The sequence below is a fragment of the Aquila chrysaetos genome, chromosome 2 (genome assembly GCF_900496995.4).
Source record: "Aquila chrysaetos chrysaetos chromosome 2, bAquChr1.4, whole genome shotgun sequence".
NCBI classification, from domain to species: Eukaryota; Metazoa; Chordata; class Aves; order Accipitriformes; family Accipitridae; genus Aquila; species Aquila chrysaetos.
The window spans coordinates 30,826,432-30,851,411 of NC_044005.1; the positions used below are offsets into that span (position 1 = coordinate 30,826,432).

General features: G+C 35.7%; 1 protein-coding gene across 6 annotated transcripts in view; it reads right to left on the bottom strand.

Moving 5' to 3' along the window:
• Positions 1-24,980, bottom strand: part of AKAP6 (A-kinase anchoring protein 6) — a 299,893-nt gene that overhangs the window by 117,343 nt on the left and 157,570 nt on the right. The window lies entirely within an intron of this gene.

Here is a 24,980-nt window from a genome sequence, read left to right on the forward strand (position 1 = left end):
GACTAACTTCAAACTTATATTTAAAAAATGTTGTGTTTTTTTTAATTTGGGGTAAAAGAAACTTTTTACTTATTTGCTTTTGCTGTAAAGGTATCATCTCATGAATGAAGAACTAAGAAGGGCTGGAGCGTAACTGGATTTTCTACATTTGAATATGAGGATACATATGCTTATGAGTAATGCAGCTTTATTTGGCTGTACACTTGAATCCATTACCAGTCATTTAGAATCTCTAATCTAACAAATATGGAGTGTGTGCCTCCAAATATGTTGGATTTATTGTTACTGACATTAACCAAACTCTCTGCAGTGTGTCCAGAAATGCTTTCAGTATGGGCTGGGATCCTTTTGCAAATGATTTAATATACAGTACATACTACCGAAAAAAGCATTCAGTTCCATTTATAATCAGCAAACAAATATTAGAAAGGAACACTAATTTTAAGCATTAATTGCAAATTTATCTACCTAGTTCTGTGCACATAAATGTGTGAATATTTCACTGTTTTCATACCCTATTGTCTTACATATCCAAAATTTGCTTTCTTCATGAGCCACTAATCCACTGAATAACCTACTTTTTTTCTTAAGTATGAAGGAGATTTAAATCAAACTGGTTTGTATCTTTTCAATACCAAATAAAGATATGTTGTGGTCTTACAAAAAGCACATTTTGTTACCACTTGCTAGCTCTAAAACATTTGATCTAGAATATTCTATATGGAAAGTGACGGTACTTTGATAATAAAAATGCAAACCCACTAACTAAAGCCCTAATTCTGTAAAATACATGCTTAACTTCAAGCACATCATCTGTCCCATCAAAGGGCAATAGGATTACTCCCACAGTTACCACTGCAAGTTGTGGACTTGCTTAAAGGTTTTGGAGACCTAAGACCTTCACACCTACATATTTGTTCCTTTTGTGTTATTTACTTGCGAATTGAATACTACATAAATATGGGGTCAAAAACCTTAGAAAAACCTCACTGTTACAGAAAGACTAATTGCAGTAGGTTATGTCATTTCTAGTCTGAAAAAGAAGAAAGCTCTCCTCTGCAGACAGATAAGACACTGGACTCTCAGGCTTGTCAAAAACACATTAATGATCTATTTTATGCAGTCAGTACAATTTATATTTCTCCCCTCTTTCTTCAAGTGTTTAATGAAGAAAAATTTCATAGCCTGATTCACAGCCCAATGAATCAATGAAAATATCCTTAATCAAAATATTTGTCTCCAGAACTCCATTTCTTCACAGTTATTTTAAAATGTCATGTGAGTCTGAAATACGGTTAGGTGACAGTGGCTTGTGTACAGTCATGAGTCATTTAAGAATGGGGTGGCTTAAAGGTCTTTCCAATGATTTACTGTCTAAAAGTCATCCCTGCCTTTTAACAAACAACTGCAAAAAGCAAGCGAAAAAAAACCCAAACCAGCTTGTGCATTTGTGAGCTGCAGAAGATTTAATTTGAGGGGCTGAAGAAGATGAATTGTGTAGCATGATGCTGCCCGTCTGAAGTCAGTGGATGTTCCACTCCCCTGATGTGCTCATTGTTACATTTTCAAAGCGCTGCACGTGGTTTTACTCACGCAGCTTTCCATGACATCAGTGTGAGTCCAGTAGCCAGCACACCAAGTCAGACTCCTTCCCGCAAACATGCACTCATGCAGGAACTTTATTCATATAGCACTCTTTCCGAATTCATGGCAGCTACTCCAGCGATTACTCATTTCCACACGTATAGGTTTGCAGGGTAAGGCTGTTAATGCTTTTCACTGTAGCTGTGAAAGGGAATGGTAAAGTTGGACCCAGCAACTTTCACAGACTAGGTACTGTTCCAGTGAAGGCAGCAAGGCCTGTCAAATCTTCTGGTCAAGATTCTGCTTCTTTGATATACCCAATGCCACAACATATTCCTGTCGCCTTTCAGAGAAGGACTAAAGAACTTGGTCATAGCATTTTATTTCTAAGTTACTCTTTTAGGGCTGCTTTCATTTTCATTACTGTGAAAGTGGGAAACAGAGTATTAAGTTCTTTTCATTTAATTTTCTCCTATTGATTTGCTCAATATTTAACAGGATCATTTTGCCTTATTTGGTTACATTTTCTATTTTATTGTGCAAATTTATTAAACTATAGAAGAACCTTTGACCATGTGGTGTCTATAAATTAAAATTCTGACACTGATGATCTTTTAGGTGTTTTCCATGTCTACTTTTAATGATGATTTCCAAGGAAAATGTGAAATTAAAAAAAGTCACTGTATGTTAGTAACTCGGAGGTCCATGGACAAAAGAGGATTGAAAACATGTGGAAGCTTTTCAACAAAGAGCAATCACTATTCAAAACTACAGAAATTACAGAAGCAAATCTATGTAAAAATGCTGCCTTTACTATTCCTACCATTGGGAGCAATTGAATTGGTTTGTTTTCAGAGACTTGTGAAATAATTTTTAAAGGTACACATGGCATAGGTTTTACTGCCTTTTTTCCTGAACTTTGAGAAAATAGCCAAGATGAATAACTTTATTTTTAACACTGATATATGACACATTTTAACCTGTCTACATACAAAAGTAGTGCTGTTAACAACTGCAACTTTCTTCAAGTATGCTATGAATCACTGTATTCCTTTTCCCTTTTTTCATGCACCATTGCCACTATCTTACCTTCAGCGGTTTTGCTAGATTTCAATGAAGATGGAACCAGAGGGCACACATTAGAATTTTATATCAGTTCAAGAAGGGGAGAGAAGAAAGACATATGAAGCTAGAATGACATTCATTGAAGGTTCCCTAGGGAAGATAACACATGTTTTTGTCTTTCACCTGCTAGGCATGCTAAATCAGTGCAATGATAAGCTAATTTATGAAATATATTTCATTGAAACCTGGACATCTTTACTGTTGCTAGTTTGGATATCAGCTTTTCAGAAATAAAAGACACCTAATTTAAAAATGTTAAAAGACTGGTTTTCTTAGGTAATGCTTACAATATATGTTCACTGGGATTCTGGATTTCAGTGCATAAACATTTCAAAAGCGGTTAGGAATAGGTGAAAGTGAAAATTTATACTCACTGCTCCTTCAAAAAAGGAGTAGCTTGCTTTCAAAAGCAAAAGAGGACTGAACCCTATTTTTTTAAAATGTACTGAAACAAAATCACAGTAGCTGTAAGAATGGTGAAAGTGTGTCTTACCAAAACACTGGCCTAGCCACCTTCCATAACAGATGTGTAGCAATCCAACACTGAGTAGTTCATTTCTTATCAAGGCAGTATAGGCTGCCTTTTGTTCCTCACAGAGCCCAACACATAGAAGCTGACTCTTCAGGAGACACCTTTAGGCTACCCGTGTTCAGGGACTGAATGCTAGAAGATGTTAAGACTTTTTTTATTTCAATTATTGGAAAATGTATTATACTGCTGTTAATGGAACATGATGCTAATGTAAAGCTTTACAATTTACTTCGCCATCAGAAAGAACACTGGAAAACATTGTTACACTTTTGGTTTTGGGTTTTTTTTTTTGTGAAGAACACCTCAACACTTCATAGTCCTTGCTGAACACACACTCACAAGGACTTTAGAGACAGTCCATAACACAGATGTAGAGGCATATAATTCAAAAAGCATGTACTAATGAGGTTAAATTTTATAAAGTAACCTAGCTGTCTTACAGGTAATTGTGTTTAATTTTAACAGTTTCATGATCAGGTACAGATGTGAGCATAATATCAAAGAGGATTTAATGCTTACAACTGTTATATCTCATAATTTATTCTATTTATAATTTTGGTGGTGTATTAACAATTATCTTTTTTTTTTTTTTTAAATAATATTCCAAGCAAAGGTTTAAAAAAAAAAAAGATCTTGAAATACTGGGCACAGAGGTCTTACACACTCTTATGGCTGTACTACTGGGACTTAAATATTTCTTGTTATGAAAAAAAGAAGCTTGGAGAAATTGGAACATCCAGGAGCTTAACCACCATTGATGAATATAGTTATCTTCACTGCCCCCAGAACTGAAGACTGCACTTCCCAAAACCTTTATCTTTAATCTGCCCTTCAACTGCAGTGTTTGTTGGCCCCGATAGAGAGAGGAACTTTAGACTCATGAGCAGCTTCAGCAAGGTCAATGAGGCAACATACATGCTTTAAGTTTTAGTGCATGTTTAAGCATTTTACTGAATTCGTGCCACGGTCTTTTTCTGAGCATTTATGCAAGAGGTAGGAGAAAATGTGTCAGTTAAAGTTACCTGTTCATTGGGGGGGATGAATAAAATCTCTTTTGCTCAGTCAAGTTTCCCTGGGTGTTTCCACATCTTTTCTGATGTGCTCTCTACACTGCAACATTTTCTTTTTACTGATAATTCATTTTCAAGCATTCAAGACTTAGTTATACCCATACTAACTTTTATAAACCAAGCAAGAACATAACTCTCACCAAGTTTTATTTATTATTGCTCCATATTGATTTTATATATTTTAAAATGGTTGAACTAAATCAGCCCAAATTTTTACTCCCTCAAATCAATTTCCTTTGTGAGAACTTCCCAGAGACTGAATGTCTGTAAATGATATCTTCAATTCTTGCAGTCTGCTGCACATTGACAGACCCTTGTGGACCCCAGTGTAGAAAGCTCCACTAAAATCAGTAGGTATCTGCTCAGGCATAAGTAGTTGCAAGATGAAGATTTTAACAAAGATAGAGAAGGCGCAAATTGACCAATTTTCAAAGGTGTTTGTAGTGCTCAGGGATTCAACTAGGTAGTTCAATTCAAAAGTATGAGTGCATGCGTCCAAATTCCCATTATTCTGGGGGACATCAATGCCTCATTTGTATAGGTACTTCTAAAAATGCTTTTAGAGGTTTGCAGATCCCTGGGATGTTTGGGCACCAAAGTATCTCAGCAAATGTCTCTTAAACTGAATGGAGCAGTACAGTATTTTTTGAAGCATGAAAATAACATGTTCTTTGACTATATGAATTCCTCTTTTATGCTTGCTAATTACCACAACATATACATATAAATCCCACAGAAGTAAGTCTTCTTTTAAGGATAATACTATGCCTGCCAGATTTTTTTTGTTAGATTACATCTCATTATTTCATGACAATTCATCTTCCCAAAAATGACTGTAATGTCAAATGCACAGGATTGTGGCATTGCATCATAACTTGGGAATCATGAGATAGTAACTAAGAAGAAACAAAATTTTAAAAATATATACAAACAGAAGGAAAAAACCAACAGAGATAGTTGGATGCTGAGATCTCCTGCAGTCTTTTGTTAGAGGGTGTGGAAAGACTGAACTGCAAAAATGAACTTATTCCAGAATGTAGGACTGCCTGGATTCAGACTGGCAGTTTGGCATTTGCACTGTTGCGAAAGGATAAATAAACCATATTCTTGATTGCTTCCTGTGATTTTAATGAAAGGTACTTTTTCAGCATTTACATGACTGTGGCTCTTGCTACAAATAAATAAGCTTTAGCCACTAGCACTTTTTAAAATGTGCACAGATTTATGCACAGAAATTAATAACAGCTTTTTCTGACCTATTTTTTCAGTGCACAGTGTCAGAATGATAGTTACTCCTTTTGACCTTTAGAAAGAAGGAAGGTCTTTTAGGAAAGCAGATATTCTTCTTTTATAGGGAAACTGTGTAAACATAAGTAATGTGCCCGTGAACATTTTATGATCAAGATAATAACAAAGGATTTAGCTTCAGTATTCACCACACAAAATAAATCTTTAACAGAGATGACTGTTTTGTGACTTCTTCAGCTGAATACAGTGGTGCTTATGCTAACCATCCCTTCAGTGCTGGCAGCCTTATGAGAACTCTCAGAAAACCTTTCCTGTCATTAGACATTCTCAGCTGGTCTCCAAGTGAAGGAGTATCCAGCCCCTTGTCAAAGAAAATGTCATCATAAGATTATGAGAAATAGGGGAGTGAAGGTAAAATTAAGTAAATCAGGGAAAATGGAATTCTGAGGAGGATGTGAAAAGTATATTAAAAAAGAAGTGAAGATCAGCATCTTGCTTAGTACACATTTGAATATTCCTACAGGAAAAGAGAATATAAAATTGAACTACTGATCTCATGAGGACCAGACCATTTTAGGGAGGATATTCTCTTTTTCTAAATGGACAGATGGTGTGTAGCTGAAAACAGAAAGTAATTCCTACTAACTATCAGGAAAAGGTATGGATATGCAATGAACATTACCTTGGAAGCAGGCACTATGGTTTATATGTACTGAATTTTTCAACTTGGTGAGGCAATAGGAGTGAAATTTCAAATTAGCAGCTATAAATTACGATATGGAGGGCTAGGTCCAGGAGCATTTTCCTACCATAACCCACAGGACTACCTACAGGAAAATGGATAAACTTCAAGGGTGTATTACTTTGAATAACCATGGGTTATTCATACAGTGGCTGAGAGGAAAAGCCCATGCTAATAACAGTCAAGAAGACAACATGCATGTACATAGCTGATATATAGTTGTCCCTATATATTGTTTGAAACCTTAAGATTCCTATTCTTTAACTGCTTTTCCTCTTTAATGAGGTGAAAGGAAACTTCAGACCAACAAATGGTGAAGAGATCTGGAGAACCTCAAAGGGGAAATCTTTCTGCCAGGAGACAATCTAATAATAGATAATAAGACAAAAACATTCATGCATACAATTATATAGCTAAACTATTACCTGGACATTATAATAAATAGTCTGCTTGTCAGAAGTGGTGCCTCACAGCCCTAGCTATTGCCAAGAAAACCTATGATACTCAGGCATCGAACTGTTGATTTAAGTATGCAGTCTTAAACGCTTGGGTTTGACTATTTTTCCTTAAGTGACCTTCCCAAGGTCAGGAAAAATTTTATGCATAACTCTCTGTTGACTTCTTATACCTACTCAATTCAGTACTTTAATACTAGGCTCCCTGCTGTTTAATCTATCTTTTTTTCAATATGAAAGTTGTAACTAAAATCCTGAATTTGCCATGACTTATACACGTGCTGAATAGTATGTACCTAAAAGGTGTGTAAAATTAAAGAGACATGTGAGACCCAGATCAAGACATACACATGGGACGGAATTTAGAAATAGAATTCACAGTCCAGACAAGGTGGCCAACTTCTCTCTACAAGGCATGGAGATAGCTGGATAGTAAGAATAAGATTTCTGACATTCAGTGCACTGAACAGAACGTTAGATAAGGAACCAATAGGAAATTATAAAGAAAGGCCAAATTTCACACTGTCACCTATAAGCCTAAAATAGATGTCACAGAAATCTGGAATTCAGACTGTAAAATTCCTCCTGAACATACAAAATGCACATAAGATATCCCTATAGGTTAGCTCTACAGGAAAAGTAGATCACTGTTTTCTTAAAAAAATCTGGGGATTGGAGCTGCTATGATTAATCTGTTTCTTGATAGCTTGGTAATTAGAGCATTCTCTTGGGAAGTTGAAAATAGAGATTTGATTTCTCATAGTAACTGCTCAGACAGCTAGACTGCATGCAAGGCATTGTCTGTTCTTCCTGCTGAAGCTGGGCAATAAGAATCAGAAATATGAGATTCCTGATTCCAAAGAAGCAAAAAGGAACCTGCCTATCACCCCATGAGAAGGACAATCTTCTGAGTAAATGAAAAGAAAAGAGAGGAAAGGAGAGCCTGTGTTCCTGGCACTAATACTGGCCCTAACCTAGAAGCTGATAGTAATTTTTCAGCAAAGAATTATTGGATAAAATATATAAACATATTGTGAACAGAAAGAAAAGCTCAGAATTTCTCCTTTCCAAGAGTGAAAGCATATTCTTTCTATTATTTCTCCTTCTTTTCTTTATATATTGCTATGCATGTTATATATGTGTGTATACTTTAACTGTATTAGCAATTTTGTATGTACACTAATTCCGTGTCAGGCTGTGGTTGTTTTAACAAAAAACCCAATGAAATAATGAAGACTGCCAACATAATCTGTGTTTTCTGTTGTATTGGCCATTTTCCAATGTATTGTACTACCATCGTGCATTTACCTTGGGAAACATACACACAGGTATACTCTATTAGTACAATCTTATGGCTTCATTTATACAAGTAATATCATTTGTTCCAAAATATAACAGCCTTATATAGGATCATAAGGAAAATAAATCTTTCTGAATCAAGGTAAAAATATATTCCTATGTTAATAAATGATTGGGGCTCACTTAACCTTTTTTTTAACAATTCACTTTTACGTGTAACCAGGACATAGCTTTTATGTAGCATAACATAACAGTAACTTCCATGATTTTGACCACGGACATTGTTCCAATTTGTTGCTATTTGCATCATGCATTTAAAAGGAATATATCTAATTTCAAGGATTTTCTCTTTGCATTTTATTAAATAACATCTACACACTATGAGAAAAATAGACAGCTACCAAGGAAGTATCAGTGAAAAAAAAACTTCTATTGCCTGAAATAGGAAGGCAAGAAATTACATTAAAATTTTAAACAGAAACAGAACTTTTCCACCAGTGTAGATAAAAATCTTTTAGAGATAAAACTGTTTTGACAAAACTGTGAAAATACAATGCTCCTGACTGCAAGCCTATTATTGAATGCAAGTAGGAAATAACTGTAAGACTCAAACAAGGGCAATGCTAAAGTTACAAAATATAGACCCCACCACTGCAGTATAATTTTTCATGTTAATTATGTTCTCTTATCATCAATATATAGCCGAGTATAACAACAAGAACAAAATAGCAATAAAGTTAGTTTGCAAACATGAAAAAAGCAAATAAAATAATACTGATACCTAGTTAATTAGCTTAACAGCCTTTTATCTTGTGGAATAGTTACCCTCAAACAAAAAGACTATATTAATCATCTCTTGTTCTTCTCTACAAATGATAGTACATTTCCAGAAATCTAATGTTAACCACTTTTTTTCTTAATGATAGAGCTGCATTCTTCAATGGTCAGAGAGCTGGAAACACTTTTTTCAGCATAAATACCTTAACATGACTACTGTGCCTCTTCATATAAGTAGATGTCATATCTAAGCTCAAGTCAAGATTCTCTAGAATTTCCCAGTAGGGTCTCTCCCTTCCTTCTTAAGATACATGCATCTGGTCTCCAACTTTACTACATAAAACACAGAATCAATGTTTTACTGCTTTATTCTTTCAGGCTCATGATACCACAGTCACACATATACAGAACTATAGTTGCCAGCAAGATAAATAAGCAGTGATAAAATCTGCAATATTACTACTATAACTCTTTCCCAAAATTCCTTAAATTCTTGAGAATTCTTCAAGTGTATTTTTAGCCCTTAAAAAGTGATACATCTTACAGCTGCTCAAAACATGAAGAGGTGAAATACAGATGTAACATCTTCTCAAGCCTTTCTTATGTTCAAGCATCTTTCACCATTCACCAACTCCTGCCCCACTGCTCTCTTAAAAATCCAGGATCTAGCCTGAGATCAACCAGTATGCTACATTCTTCTGTGGATTCTCCGGTAAAGGCTCCTTATCACTATTCAGAGATCTAATCTGCTTGGGACTAATTATTTCTAAAATTATTTGATTTTTTTCTTTGAATTTATTTTTTTTAATATGTCTTGCTCTGGCAAACATGCTTTAAGTGTTATATGTCTGCATTTCTATTATTTGCAACATGTGTGAATGGTACTGACTATTTTGGCAATTCCATACATAGCCCATTCGAATACAGTTCAATACATGCCTTAACCCTTTTATAAATAATAGAATATGCAAGATACTGAACAGACAAAAAAGTATAATACAATATAATTGTAAGAATATCTCCCTCTAAGAGAATGCAGACTTCTATGAATAAGTAACCTTCTCTGAGGATTGATTAGAACAGATGTTTATGTTTGTACTTATGTAGCTGTTTATAGATGGTTACAAATGAAAATGGATATATTAAGTTTCTTTTCAAGCATACAACAGGCTGGAGAAAAATGATGACAAGTATCTGGGGCAAGCCCTTTAGGTCTTAGAAGAAGGAGGGACTATTCTTTCCCAAGGCCCCATAATCATTTAAAATGATGAGGGTTTTTTTAATGATTTAATATAGTGAGTTGAGCTACATTCCATTAGATATAATTAGACCTAGACAGGAAAGGTAGATCTGAAAAGCTAATGAAATATTATTCAGATTGAATCTAAGATTGTTGATTAGGATAAAGCTAACCCTGATTAGTATAAACAAGATAGGTGTTAGAGAGCTTATTTTTCTTTTTCTTTTAATTTCATTTTTATGTTAGTCTGAGGAGAGTCATAACTTACCATTTACTTAAAGGAGGTATATCTGGAAATATTTTCTTTATACTTCCTAATAATTTTTACTGTCATCCTCTTATACTTTCAAAGACTTCATCATTTGACCTCTTCTATACATGTACTCTCATTTCATTGTATGTATTCCATATGACTCCTAAGACTCACCACAATCCTCCTCCATATGGTAAGCGCTCATTTTGCAATGAGTTGGCACAAGATCAGTGCTCTGCACGAGTCCCACTTAAGCTCCATCATAATGTCTTCAAACAGTTCATAGCTATATAAACCCCTATGTTGAGGGATTAAGTAAGATCTAAGTGATGTATAGATTTTGTGCTGCCCTTTTGCATAGCAGTGGATTTCATCTTCTATCTAGTCCTACTCCCAGCTTTATACTTTCTTCGTACTACTTCTTAACGCTTTCATCAGCTTCCCAAATCCTATATGTCAAGCAACTGCTGAATCCTCATACAAATCTCCCTTTAAACCAACTTCTTTCAAAAAAATGACCCTTGCTTCCAATGTCTAAATACATGATGCTTTTGGGACTTGAAAAGCACTCAGTCTAAAAAAGCTTTCCACAGAAACAATGAAGAAGTGTTGCTAAACTTTGTATGTGGCCCAAAGTAAACTTTAGTGTTGGTGTTCAAATAGTGAATTAATGATGCGAGCTGCTTTTAGCTTACTACTTTCACTATACTCTTTCAAAATAAAATTTGAAAGCTTGCAAGTGGAATTTGAGAAGTCGAAAACAATGCTAATTTGTGAAAGGTCTTTCAGAAACTCAATGTGTGCAGTTTGAATACTTTTATTAGTCATCTTTGCTTGTAGAGAAATGTCATACCTTAATTTACAAGTATTTCTGGAATGTAACAGCTTGAGTTGTATATTAATATTACCTTAGATTTATTATATTCTGCCAAAATGTTTATAAAATTATTATGTCATGCATTATTTCTCACATGGCAACTAATCTGGAAAATATCCTGCAGGTAATAGCCTACACTAGTAACTTTTAACAGGGACACCTTATCTGCCTCTAGGCAGATCTGAAACCTGAAAAAACAGAGATCTTTTTAATAAATTACTTGGGGTGAAATTTTCTGACCAGATGAGTAGTAGTAAATTGTCACAGTAATAAATTAAATGATACCAACCCCTTAGATACTGATAAAAATGTTATTATATATAGAAAATACGTACATACATATACATACTTATAATATTAGCTTAATTTATGCCTTAGTAGAAATACACAAGCAGAGGGCATTAGGTGGGTGGAATCCAATGATAGACGCAGCTAATTGATAAGTGGGCATTATTTGTGCTTTTGATTATTCTTGCTAATGAATTTTTTGAAAATGGACAGCCTAGAGTACAGCTACTTTTTGTAGTCTGCGTTGCTGTAGGAGCACACAATGGCATAACGGCATTCTATTTCCAGTCAAGGATAGAAGTTACCTTGGATTTATCAGACATAATTTCTATCAATGTTATTTCAGATTACATTTTAATTCATTCCTCTAATCCATCTACAAAAGACTATTAGTCACAACTAATTTACTAATACAGCTCTATTATAGAAAGTGCTTTCTGAAGTAACTCTGATTTTAATTAATCTCTATTGTGTGCTCAGTCCAGATTTTGGAGTGACAGATACACAAATAAAAAAAGACAATGAAATACACAAACACAAATCCTCTCTCTTTCATGCTTATGTTTTAATATGCCAAAACAGAGAATTTTGTATCTTACATACTAACGCCTCTGTAATTCTTTTTTCTTCATGGTTACATAGCTTTGCAAGAGATATTCCATTTCTTCCTACCTTCAGTGAGTCTTTCACAGCAGGGATTTGTGGCAAGGGCTATGGAATTTAAGTTATAGGTGTAATATAAAGATGAAATTCAGGTTTGTGCTAAAGTTGTAACTGTGGTGCAGCTGGAAATCAAGGATATCACGTGCCTATGTGCACATCCAGTGCACTTAGTCATTAATTCCCTGGGTGGCCCAGGAACACCCTGCCTACTCTCTACACAGAGATAATGGGCTGATTGGAGACAACGGACCAACTTAAGAGGCAACTGCCTGACTGCCTCACCACCTTCACAACAAAGTGCTTCACTAATTGTTTCAGAAGCTCTCCAGGTGGGACTCTCAGTCCTGGAGATTCCTGCAGGCAGCTCCTGCTGTGTCTAGACCAACTGACAGACACTACTTGTATGCTTCAAAGTGCTGATTAACATCCTGGGTGGACAACCTGGCAGGACCAGAGACCCCCCAGGCAGTTCCTGCTGCAGAACTGACCAAACTGGGCATGGATAATATATACTTGTAAATAGTCAGTAGAAACTGTCTCTGTAGATGAAGAAGTGCTTATGCAGGACATTCCCTTGTACATAATTAAGGCAATAAAGCTGTTTAGTAACTAATTGCTAATAATTGGTAGCAATGGATGCTTCACATGCTGTATTGGTCACATAGGACCATGGGCCAGCTAATTACAAGAATTCAGCAGAACAGCACTTTGGGGAGCCTCATATGATCCAGCTGAAGCCACCGTTGCAGAACCCTTGCCCATTGCCACTTGGAAAATGACTGGTCATCTTGTTTGAGAGATTTGATTCCTCATGAAAGTGCTACCCTATGCCAAAAACCCAATGAAAAGGGGGTTGGGGTGGGGCGGGTACTGTTGGGTTCTTTTTACCAAGTTTTTCAGTGTCTGTGCTACAGATTTCCAGGAAAAACTGAAGATTAATTTTAGAAACTGAACCAAAAAAAACACATGCCCAACAGTCCACTTTAAATCATACTTTCATACCTGTGTTCAGAAAAGCTGTGAGTTATACTTAAAAGAAGACAAACAAAATCAGACCAAAATAGAGCAAACCTCTCCATCCATCCCTATTTTGGTTTGAAATAATTTGAGAGCGCTTAAAACTCTGCAAAGTGTAATAGATTATTTCTTTTCTTTTTGGAAACCAGAAAGACAAGAACAGCTAACACACGAAACAAAAGTAAAGATTACATTCAGATAGAAAATTCAAAGTGAATATAAACTTAAAGTTAGCTGCTTTTCCTGATTTTTCACAATCTGAATATCAATACAAAGTATATAAACGAGATCTTGTAAAATGAAGACTTCCTTTCAACACTGCCCTTCCCACAGGATCTGCAGAAACCAGCATGAGTCCCCTTTTCACGAGCTTCTCTGAGCTCATAAGTTCATTAGAAACATTTTTGAGATGAAAAGTCAGAGGCAGAAGCTTACTGCAAAACCCAACAAAATCTGCTACTAGTGATAAATACAAAAGTGCCAATAGCAGTTATTGCCAAAGCCAATAAGACTTGCTTCTTAAAATGAATTAAATGCAAAATTTTACTGTGCTGAGTAAAGCATGTTGAAAACTTCCCAGCACTACCATTTTTTGAATGTGGTGGTGTTTAATAATAATTTTGTTATTTTGCAAAAAGTACTTTACAACAAAATTTTTTATAACACTATTTTTGAGTAAAAATTATGGCCTAAAACATCTTAGTTTTAATCTTGAAAAACCCTGCTCTCTTTTTTTCAGTAAGAGTATTTCATGGAGAGAAAAAGAAGATGGGATGTTTTCCAACCAGCGATAGTTGTGAGACATTAAGATCCCTCCAGACTGTTCTTTTTTCTCTTTTATGATAACGAGAATATAAAAAACCTAAAAACTTAATTAACTTAAGTTTTTAATTATAGGTATACTTTAATGAACTGACAACTCTGCATGCATGATGAATAAAGAATTATCTTTTTCCCTTTCAGACTTTATCTTGGTTTTGGTTTGGGGTTTTGTTCTGTTGGGTTTGGTTTTTTTTTTTTTTTGCATGATCCACAATCTGAGCAACAAAGTATACAATGGGATAAATAAATATCTGCTTAATAACATAAGTAGGTTTTTTAAGTACTGTTTTGGATATGTCTTGGCCTGGGATGGGAGAAAACAAGCATATCTTTTCAGGTGGTTTTATCTGAGGGTTACATTTGTCAATTACACAAGGTTAGGCAACAGGGGAAAAAAACCAGAGAATTTGCCATGTTCCCTATTTATAGCTAGAGAGCTTCCTATTCAAACAGCTGCAGTCAAGATGAACATTTAAGAAAATAATGGCAGATAAATGAAGTCAGACCAGTAACTTCTGCCATTTTTCTTCTTGAAGTGCCTCCATTTAAATTAATGTCCATTTGGCTATTTTTCAACATCCAACTTCTGAACAGTTTTAGAGGAATTATTTTTATTTTGGGTAATAACAATACTACTTACCCATATTCATTCCTTATTTGCAATACTAGTTTTCTGTTCTAAATACAAGATATGTCTTGTGCAGTATCTTTTAAAAAGTCTGTTTCAGAAGTTAATAAAAATGCTCTGGAAAGTAAATATTTTAATCAAATTCAACTGCATTGCCAGGAGAAACTATCAAATTTCAGGGATATTTCCACATACTGCTTTGCTTTTCATTGCCTAACTTGGCAAATACAATTGTAATTGCTTTTATAGTTATCTGAAATCATAGTATAGTGTGGAAAATGTATACCTAACCCTGTTTATTTTTATGTGATGTTTCCCCTTTTAAAGATGATTGTGATTTACTGAATTGGAGTTCTTTTCCGACACCATTATGATGTCAACATACACCATCTATTTGAGATGGTGTTTTCAAAGTTTAAATGAGTGAAGGAATAGAACTGCACATGTTTAGAAATTATGTGTTTAAATACTAAACTTTATGTATTTAAGAATATGTTCCTTCAGAAAATGTCATATTAGGAGAGATGCAAAAAGAACTAACTCACTAGTGCTTTGGGAATCAACATCTCTGGAAGCTCTCTGTGCACTTAGCATGGGGACAAGACTTCTAAGATGAATTAACTAATGCTTCAAAACTAATGTGCATAAGTTAAAGTGCATTAATCCCCCATGTGGACACTCATTCAGGACTAAAATGGCCTTAATTTGCTGTAGCTTAATCCTTGTCAAAGGAGCTAGAGCAAGCTATGGTGACTTCACTTCTGAGTAAGAATATCCATATGGGAGTTTAATGCTCTTTAACTTTTGCAAAATAACTTAATCAATTTATTAAGATTTCCTAGGTGCTCACCATGCAGACAAGCTTTTAGAGGCAAAGGAAATAGCATCACTGCTGACCACTCTGTGTGGGATCTCTTCCACCATTCCTTACCTTTGCTAATTGAGAGGGCATAAATGAAGTTCTGCCATGTTTAAGTAGCAACCAATGGACCAAAAAACAAAGCAGGCTGGACTTACAAAGTCTACACAGAGAGGAACTGAGAGTAAGGACATATGGATTCCGATTTTGCCTTGTTTCTGACCTGCTAAGTGAACTTCATAATAATGCTTCCATCTCTTTGCCCCTGATTCCCCAACTATAAAACAGAATCACGTCTTTCTTACTTCCTATCCACTTGTTTCTGGTACACATACTACTAATACAGGTTTCCCACACCATAAATTTTCTCATAGCTTATACATGTGCCCTGAGTAAAGACTAGAAAAGATGAAATCCAGGCACAGGTGCAAGCCTGCAGTGCAGCTGTAATTTTCTACATATGTCTGATCAGCACAATTTAAAACTTCGGTTTACAAATGTAACATGTGATGGCAAGATTAGTTCACAATCCCTACAAATCAAAGTCACAAATTGGAACCAGATACCATGCGACACTAAGCTATTTCAATTACAGTTGAAAATCAATACATGTGGTCATTTGACTTTCCTGACAAAATGTTGCTCACATAGCACACGTGAGCCCAATGGTGCAATTCATATGAGAGTTGTCAAAAGATGATTCATGTTTATTCATATAGTCAATGCTTTTTAAAGGTTTTTTTTTCCATTCTTTTGAGGATAATATCATTAGTGCTCTTATAAGGAAGGAACTCTACTCAAGCTGATTTGCACAAAATTGCCAAAATAAACTGGACAGCATGAAAATTATTTTATTTTGCATTGGACACTTTAAGGAGACTGCAATCCTTGAGAAACAGGAAATGTACCATATGCCCTGATACTACCACTGGATGGGCACAAACTCATCCCAGACTCCATATACAGCCTCTACCTCTACCACTCCTCTGGGAAAAGTTCCTGAGAACAGCTCAGCTTTCCCAGAGGAGCTCTGAACTCACTATCAGCTTGCACCAAAACCAAAGGAAATAAGTTTTAGGTCTGCCTTGCCTGTTCACCCCTGCTGTCTTTTCATAAGTGTAACTTCTCCATATACATCTCCAGTGTTATTCATAACTGCATCATTTGGTGGTGTCATTCCCATTCCCCATTGTTTTACCACCTCTGAAAAATAAGAATAGCCATGTGTAGTGCACAGTAGCTCTGATCTCAGCAAGCCTAGATCTGCCCTATCCCTTGCTTAGATAGGATAGCCAGTAACCAGGAAAAGATAGCAACCTTATTTCTTGTCCCATTATTTTACTCTGTATTGCTTTAATTAATTATCTTTTTATCATTGCTTTTTCAATTTTTTGTCAGATTCAGCCTGCTTCAGACACCTCCCTTCTCCACAACTTCTTTACTTCAGCCTACATAGTTCCAACAGGCAAATGTGAAAGGACTGTAACAATTCAAACAAACATGACTTTGACTCCTAATATCAGCTACCGTGATGCATACATTGCATACATACCCCTCCTATTGCTGTTTTCCTCCATTTCTCTGAATTCCTACTACCACCAATTTTTGTTGCCATTTATCATGGTATGTTTCTACAGACATCTCAATTCTGGCAACCTTTGAGAACATGCTTAACTCTATTCATGTTGATAGTTCCTTTGTCTTTAATAAGATCATCATATGGATAAATACAAGCGCTAATACTAAATGATGAGGACTTTAAAGTATTTTTGCCTTTATCTGGCCAGTGCTACACCTCCCCAACTATGCATCTGTTTGTCTTCTATTAAGGTCTCCTTAAAAGGAAAACTTTGAGGATCAAACACCCCAAAGCTGTTAACTGCAAATGACAGTGGACTTAGTCAAGAGAGTAAAAAAACTAAGAACTGACTTGTCCTGTATTTTTTTAACATACATATTACTGTAGAACATAAGGTCCAGCAAAAGGTATATTACACACTGAGGAGAATTTAAAGTAGCAACAAAAGCAGCAGGGGGAAAAGTGTACATCTCCCTGAGTAAACAGTTGTTTACTAGCAAGTTAAGTGCAGGAGATCATTCCTAATACAATCAAGGAATATTTCTACATAGTTACCAAAGGGAAACAAACTTTATTCTAATAAAGAGGTTGGCCAGAAAGTCTCCCCTGCTGAAAAAGAAAACAGAAGTTTTGAAGAGTAAAGTATTAAAACAGCCTAGACCCTCTAGAATATGTGAATGGGAGGTGCAGAGCATGCATAAGGCCCTATCTCCCACTTTGACAAGAGGCAAGTAGAATCATAGAATCACTTAGGTTGGAAAAGACCTTCAAGATCATCGAGTCCAACCATCATCCACACCCACTAAACCATGTTATGGAGTACCCCGTCTATGCGCTTTTTGAATACCTCCAGGGACGGTGAAGCCATCACTGGCCTCCAGCCAGTAGCGACCAGGCTGAGTGACAGAGAGAATTTTTGATGTCATTTTAAAGATTAGGTGCATAATTTATTTTATTACTTCATTTATGCCCTCTCTAAACATCTTAACTATTTAATCTCTTTTTAATATTTGTCCTTACATTTTTACTTTAATCTAGTTTAAATGTCATATCAGGTAAGTAGGTTAACAACAACACACTCCTGACTGGAGGGGTGGCAGATGACTAAATGTCATCTGCCTTTAGACACTCTTGCAGTGCCTCAGCTTCCAGTCTCATCCTCCACTGTGTCTAAGGGATTACAGAACTGGTCTTACTGTGAAAAACAGCAGCTATGTACAGAGCTGGCACCTAAGGACCAGGGGAGATGGAAGTGTCCTCCTGTGACTGTTGATACAGTGAAGGCTCTCTGCCACACTGCAGAATATTGGGATAATGTTTGAATCTCAAGGGGTGCAGAGAAGAGGGTGTCACTTCTTTTGTTTGTTTGTTTACCATGGAAGTCATTTATCTTGACTTTCATTTATTATTAGTTTTACATTCAGTTTACAATTTGACAGAACAAGCCCATGCAATGTGAAACAGAATAGCAAATTGATGGTGATCTTCAAATACGTTAAAGCTTGGCACACAGAATAAAGTAACAATTCTCTGTGTCTTCTGGAGATAGGACAAGAACAACTGTGCTGTGAGGTAAAGAACTGCTGTGAGGTAAATTTAGGCAAGACACTAGGAAAAAGCTTTCAAGTTTGCTAAGCGCTGGAATAAATTGTTTTGGATGTTACAGAATACCCACCACTGGCTGTTTCTAAGAAGACAGACAGCAGAAACAATTCAGATGTGATTTTTAACTTTTTGTGCATTGGGCAGGGCAGAGGACTAAATGACCTCCTAGAATGTCTTTTAGTACTTTGTTCTATGATTTTATGAAAATGTCATATACCTATGAAGTAGAACTACAAAGACTTGCACATGGCTTATTAGAACCTATCTTCTCCCAGTTACAAGGCTAATACATTAGACCACTGCACCAGGCAGCCCCAGGAAAATGCTCTGAAATACTCAGGTAGTTCTTTGCATGGAAATATGCACACGCCACTTTACAATTTTTCAAGAGGAGTCAGCATCTCAGCAAATCACATTGTTATGTTGTGTTATGATGCATGAAGTTTTCATAACGACATGACATGTCTAAATGACAAAAACCTGGCTTCCTACCAAAAGTGTAAAGCAGTTACTTTTTTTTTTACATGGGAAAAAAAGCCATTATCAGTTCATATAGAAAATTTCCCTTCAAGAAAATGGCAGCAGACCAATTTAATACAAAGTATTCCCCAAGTCTGTAATTATGAGAAAACAAAAAAGTTCAAAGGATTAGAAGCAGGAATAGAAGCAGAAGATGCTTTCATAGAACTGTGCATCACTCCATACAATGAAACTATAGAAATATATAATGAACAACAGAACTGCAAATTGAACAACATCCTGGAAGTTTTGGAAACATCTAGAACACTTCCAAAACCCAGAATATTTTTTCTGTAGTAAGATCAATTGGCACTAATAGTATAGTAACTGGGTTTTCCTCATTGCAAAAAAACCCCTGTCAGATAATAATGCAGTAAATAACTACTGTTTAACTTCATTGTTTTTATTTGCTGCATTAATATAAAAGCAGCAAAAAATCTTTAGGATAGCATGTTCTCCTTTGTTATAGATAACTCACCCCAAGATTCTTTTCTCCTTGCTACTTTATAAGACTGGTAGATCTCTTTAAATGTCACAGTTTTTCATAAGCACAATATAGCTCTTGGCTCTCAAATTGTACCTTGAAAAGTTGCCATGACAGCATGGAGGATTCTGTTCAGCTTGCAATTCTCTGTATGCTATGCTGTTCCTTTCTTACCAAAGTCTCTTAGCACCTGCCCAGATATGCACTGGGCAATGTGATTAAGTCCTATCATGTATCAGCCATTCTTTTTCTCATCATTCCACTGTGTGAATGAAACAGTGTTTAGTGTTTTGTTCTGGTAGCATGTTGGTTTTGCTGCTGTTATTCTAAAGCATGTTACTATGTCCTCAGGTTAGAAAGGCAAAGACAAAAAATTCTGTTGCAAGAAGACTAGAAGGTGGCATGACATACGATATTCCTCTGGTCCCCTGAGAGTTCATTTTACAGTCTCATACCTGTTCTCTAGCCCTCCAGCACTTGAGACTTACTCAGCAGCCTATCCCTGAAATGCCCTAGAGAAAAAAGATAGAAAGATGGAGCAGGAGGGCTACTGATGTATTAGCTCAGCCCTTCCACCTAGTAGCTCATGTTTCAGTTCCTGGGAGCCCCAGCCATACCCTGACTCTGGTTCTTGTAGTGGCTGGAAGAACAACAGTAATACTGTCACTGCTTACTTTCAGCATGAGATTCTCTATACAAGTACTAAACTTAGTATGCAACTATAAACTCAATTCAGAATAAATTCAGTGCTGCTGCCACCCTGCATCAGGTTTATAAGACAGATCATTTTAGGCATCAAAGGATTTTTGCTTTAACTTAGCAAGTGTTTTGAGATCACATGCACCTGTATTTATGAAAAGAAGTTCTTTTTGACTCAAAATATACCGTCTGCATTTGCTATGGGTCAAGCTCGGATTTATTCCTGAATCAGTCACCCAACCCTAATTCTAATAGAATACCTCTGAATAGTTTTATACTAATAACTGCTCTGTAGAGACTCTCAAAATTATAATATATTAAAGACCCATCAGCCTATCAGAAGAACATGTAATTTTATGTTCATTACTTCTTGGTTCCTGACTATAGAATTTGGATGGTTGCACCTCAATTAAAAGTTGAATCAAAGTTAATATAATTTAAATAAAAACTTCAATAAAAAGTTAAAGTTCTGTTCTTAATAGCATTAATACCCTCTAATGACCGCTACGGTCATTACCACTAGATAACTGACCTTCTTGAACCTCTCTTCACACAGAAACCTTTCTCCCAACACAGTCAATTATTTAGCAGTAATGAGTGCTCTGTAAGAGATTATTGTTTAACCAAGTACCTTGACACACTGCTTTTTCCCTGTTATCTCTATTCTTCAACAAATGGTACATTTTTTTCTATTATAGGCTTTTCAGTTCTGAGGATAGAAGGCTGTGGTCTTATTCTTTCCAATGCAGAAGTTCACCATGTAATTGGCAAAGCTTCAGATATAATTAAAATCTCAAAAATTAGGGTGCTATGAAACACTGTTTGTGAGCAGCAACTGTGGCCCTGTACAACAGAGCGGTTCTGAGGGCAGGTTTGAGATACCCAGGGAAAATGAGAAACAAAAAAAGAAATATTGTGGGGGATGAAAAGACACAATTCTCTAACAGCATGTGGAAAAAGGAGGAAAAAGGAAAAATGAATTAAAAAAAAGAAAGATTCAGGAGCATAAAGGAAATGAAAGGAAAAAGTGAATGAAAGAACAAATAAAGAAGAGCAAGGAAAGCAGGGGAGACAAATTAAATTTGGGTGGACAGAATTCATTTTCATAAAGAAGAAAATTTTTCTGGCAGAGTCCTGGAAGCACTTGAATATTAACAGATCTTGTTACTGCAGAAGTGTGAGAATTCCTGGTTCAGTGAGCTCAACAAGAGGCTGGAAGACAAAACTCCTGAATTCTAATTCCAGCTGGCCTGATGACTCTCCCTGTAACTGTGGGGCAGGCTCTTCATCCCTCTGCCTCAGTTTCTTTCTCTGTAAAATGTAAAAATCACCTTTTTCCAAAAGGTATTCTGAAGTTTACATATGCTGTGCTTCAAAAATACCAAGCATGAGTAGCTACTAATGCCATTAAGTATGTCATCTTCCTCATACCTTCCTTAAAGATGTCAGACAGGTTATTTTGATTTCAAGTTTTTAATGTAAGATTCATGAAGCACCTTCTGATTCAAATGCTCAGGTTGAAGTATCTCAAGCATTTTGCACAAATTCAGTTAGAAATAACTTTTTTTTTTCCTAAAAGAAATCTTGCCTAATCAATTTAAGAGAGCAAGCATATTCTAATCAGTTTATTTTGAATGTTCTGATCACTGTTTCTCCCTCTTGCTCCTCTACACACAAAGGGAGCGATAGTCAGATTGTGGAACAAAACCTGATGAATCGAGGAGAAATACCAGTGTGCTATACTTAGAAATAAGATAATAAAAGTCAGATCTTTCAAATCTGCATGGCACTTATACATTACTTGCTCTGTGAGAGGGTATTTTGGCACAAAATGAAAAAAGGTCCATATAATGCCTTAACCCAGTATATGGAAAAGAATGTCCTAAATAAGTCCTTTGCTCATTTAAAAGCAGTAAATATCTTTTAATGTCTTGGATGAATTCCCATCTGCTCTCTTTCCTTAGAAAAAGGCCTTGAAAACTGAAAGGGGGGGAAGTAATACATTTTCCTATTGCCAATACTGCTGCTATTTAGAAGACAACACAGGAGACGTTTCTTCAAGTGATTTTTCTACACTAATATCGTGCTATCTCCTAACCCCCCAGCTTTTTTCATAGTATATCTGTTACATTGAGGTTTCCTCTGTAATGGAGCTACTTTACTGAGTAAGGGGACAACAGAGAACAGCAGGGAGAGGGCCTTCAAAGCAAACTGCTTATGACATACCTCTATCTTAAAGGGGTTAAGCTAGAATTTTTTTCTTAATGAGAAGACTGTAGGAAAGTGTAATATTCTATTCAGTTCTGGAAAATACTACAGGTAGGAATGCTGTACATAGAACCCTGTCAAGTAAACAGTTTACTACACTGGAAGAAAATGGTGCAAGAAGGATTTTTTTATTATTTGTATAAAATATATTGTTCTTCCAGGCTGTAGTGAAATAGTTTCTATTTAATTGCAGAGAAATCCTAAGAAGGTTACAGCAGTGAAACATTAAAATTCTAAGGGCAACTAATAACATTAAAACTTTATAGCCCCAGATAGAATAATTTAGACAAAAACAACATGAACATATGTTTTGTGTAATAATAACAAACATTTATAGCTGTCAAGAGAGAAAAACACAGGTTTATGCACACCTTAATGGCGTGCATGGGTGAGCATGAGTATATTTAAAACATAATATATTACAAAATTGACAGCAGGCATGACTCTTCTGGGTACTATGTTAAATCAATGAATAAATTACCAAAAGTGTGCTGTGGCTGTTTGGATGTGTAATTGAGCTTAACGTATGTAGTGTTATTTCAAAAGAAACTGTTCAAGGAGTTTCTAGACCAATCCACTATGCATCTTTACTAAGCTGTTTACAAATAACAATAAATGAAACTGTCTCACAGTAGGAAGGAAGTTTAGTTATAAGCATTACGTAAATGGGAGAAAAGTTAATTTTGATATGTTTTTCAAGAATTAAAAACAAACTTGTTATAATATTGCTAGAATTCACTGAATTGGAAATCAACATTTTTCATGTTCAGTTTTAGATTTATTTTAATTCGCTGATATTCTACAAAGGTCTTTGTAGCAATACATGTCAGGAATAAGTCCACTGAGATAAATATGGATGCTTCATACAATATCTATACCAAAGAGTAAGAATCAAGGCTCAAATGAATGAACTAGCAAAACCATGAACTTAAATATATTCTATTTATTTCCTTAAAACATTGCCTGTCCAACAGATAAACAACAAATTTTTAAAACATTTTATTAGATTAGAAACCTATGAAAGTAACTTTTAAACATTACTGTTGTTGACTAGTTGACTAGACAAAAAATAACAGATTTGCAAACTAACCCATTAATTGTCATATTTAGAAAAAAATAGCTGGGCATATACTTCCGTTCCTTGTTTCAGGGCTGTTTCACCTTACTACACCCAGTTTGTAAAATAGAAACTGATCCTATTTTCTTGCACTCCACTTTATATTTTGCCATTCTAGTAGTACTTGGTTATTATACAATGCTCTAAACTCTTGCACCTCAAATCTAAGATAGGAAGGGCAGGGTGTACAAGCTAATACTTCTACTTAACGCCCTTGCAGTCTCCAGGAAAATTTGCCAAACCAACAGCAAGGACAGAAAAGACAAGCTGACCTCAGTCACCTCCTTCTTGCCCCCCTCCTCTGAACTGAACTGATGGTCCTTGAATATAAGCAATCATAAAAGCACCATTCTAGACTTCTGTTGCGTATCATAGCTTTAAGTCATAGTATTTCAGAACACATGGTGCCAAACTCTTAAGCAGATCTGAACTTTTTCCTTTGCAATTTTCTCTCTCCTTTCTCACCATTTTTATCCATTTCATAAGGGATGATGTGACCTGTCAGCATCAACCATACTTGTGATGTGCTTAGGGCTCATAAACTCAAGGATTAAGGCATTCTGTGCTAAATGCCTGGCTCCCTTTATATAACACAATTGCAAAGAGGAAAAAGAGGATGAAGAAATGAAGTGTACATGCCCAGATGAGCTATTCTTTCTCTCTGGCCTGATGATGGTTCATAAAGCATGCTATGGGGCGATTATAAAAGAATATGGCATACCACCTGTCTCCTGGTCAGAAACCCCATTTTACATTTAAAGCCATCTTAGGTTAACTGTCATTAATGTTTACAGCTGCCCATGGGATGTGGCTAAGTACACTACTACCACACATTTTTCTGCAGTTTCTTTCAGGTGTGTAAGGAACAAGTCTAAATTTCTAAATGTGATGCAGTCCCCATTGTATCTCCCACATTAGTTACACTACCCTGGGTAAGTATAATTATCAGTAAATTAGGAGCATCTGAGATATTATAGGAAAGGCTTAATTAAAAATCCTGGCAAAATACTAAAAAAGAAAAGATACAAAAAATATTATTCACAACTTACCAGACCTGACATACAAACTTGCATATGATTTTACTATAAGCATCTTGCAGTCTTTTAATATGTAAGTCTATATTTCACTAAGTGCTCTACTGAAAGGTTGTTTATTTTTTTCATAATGTAGATACACATAAAGAAGTCAGGTCACACAATGCTCAGCATCATATTCTGTTGCCTTCTAATA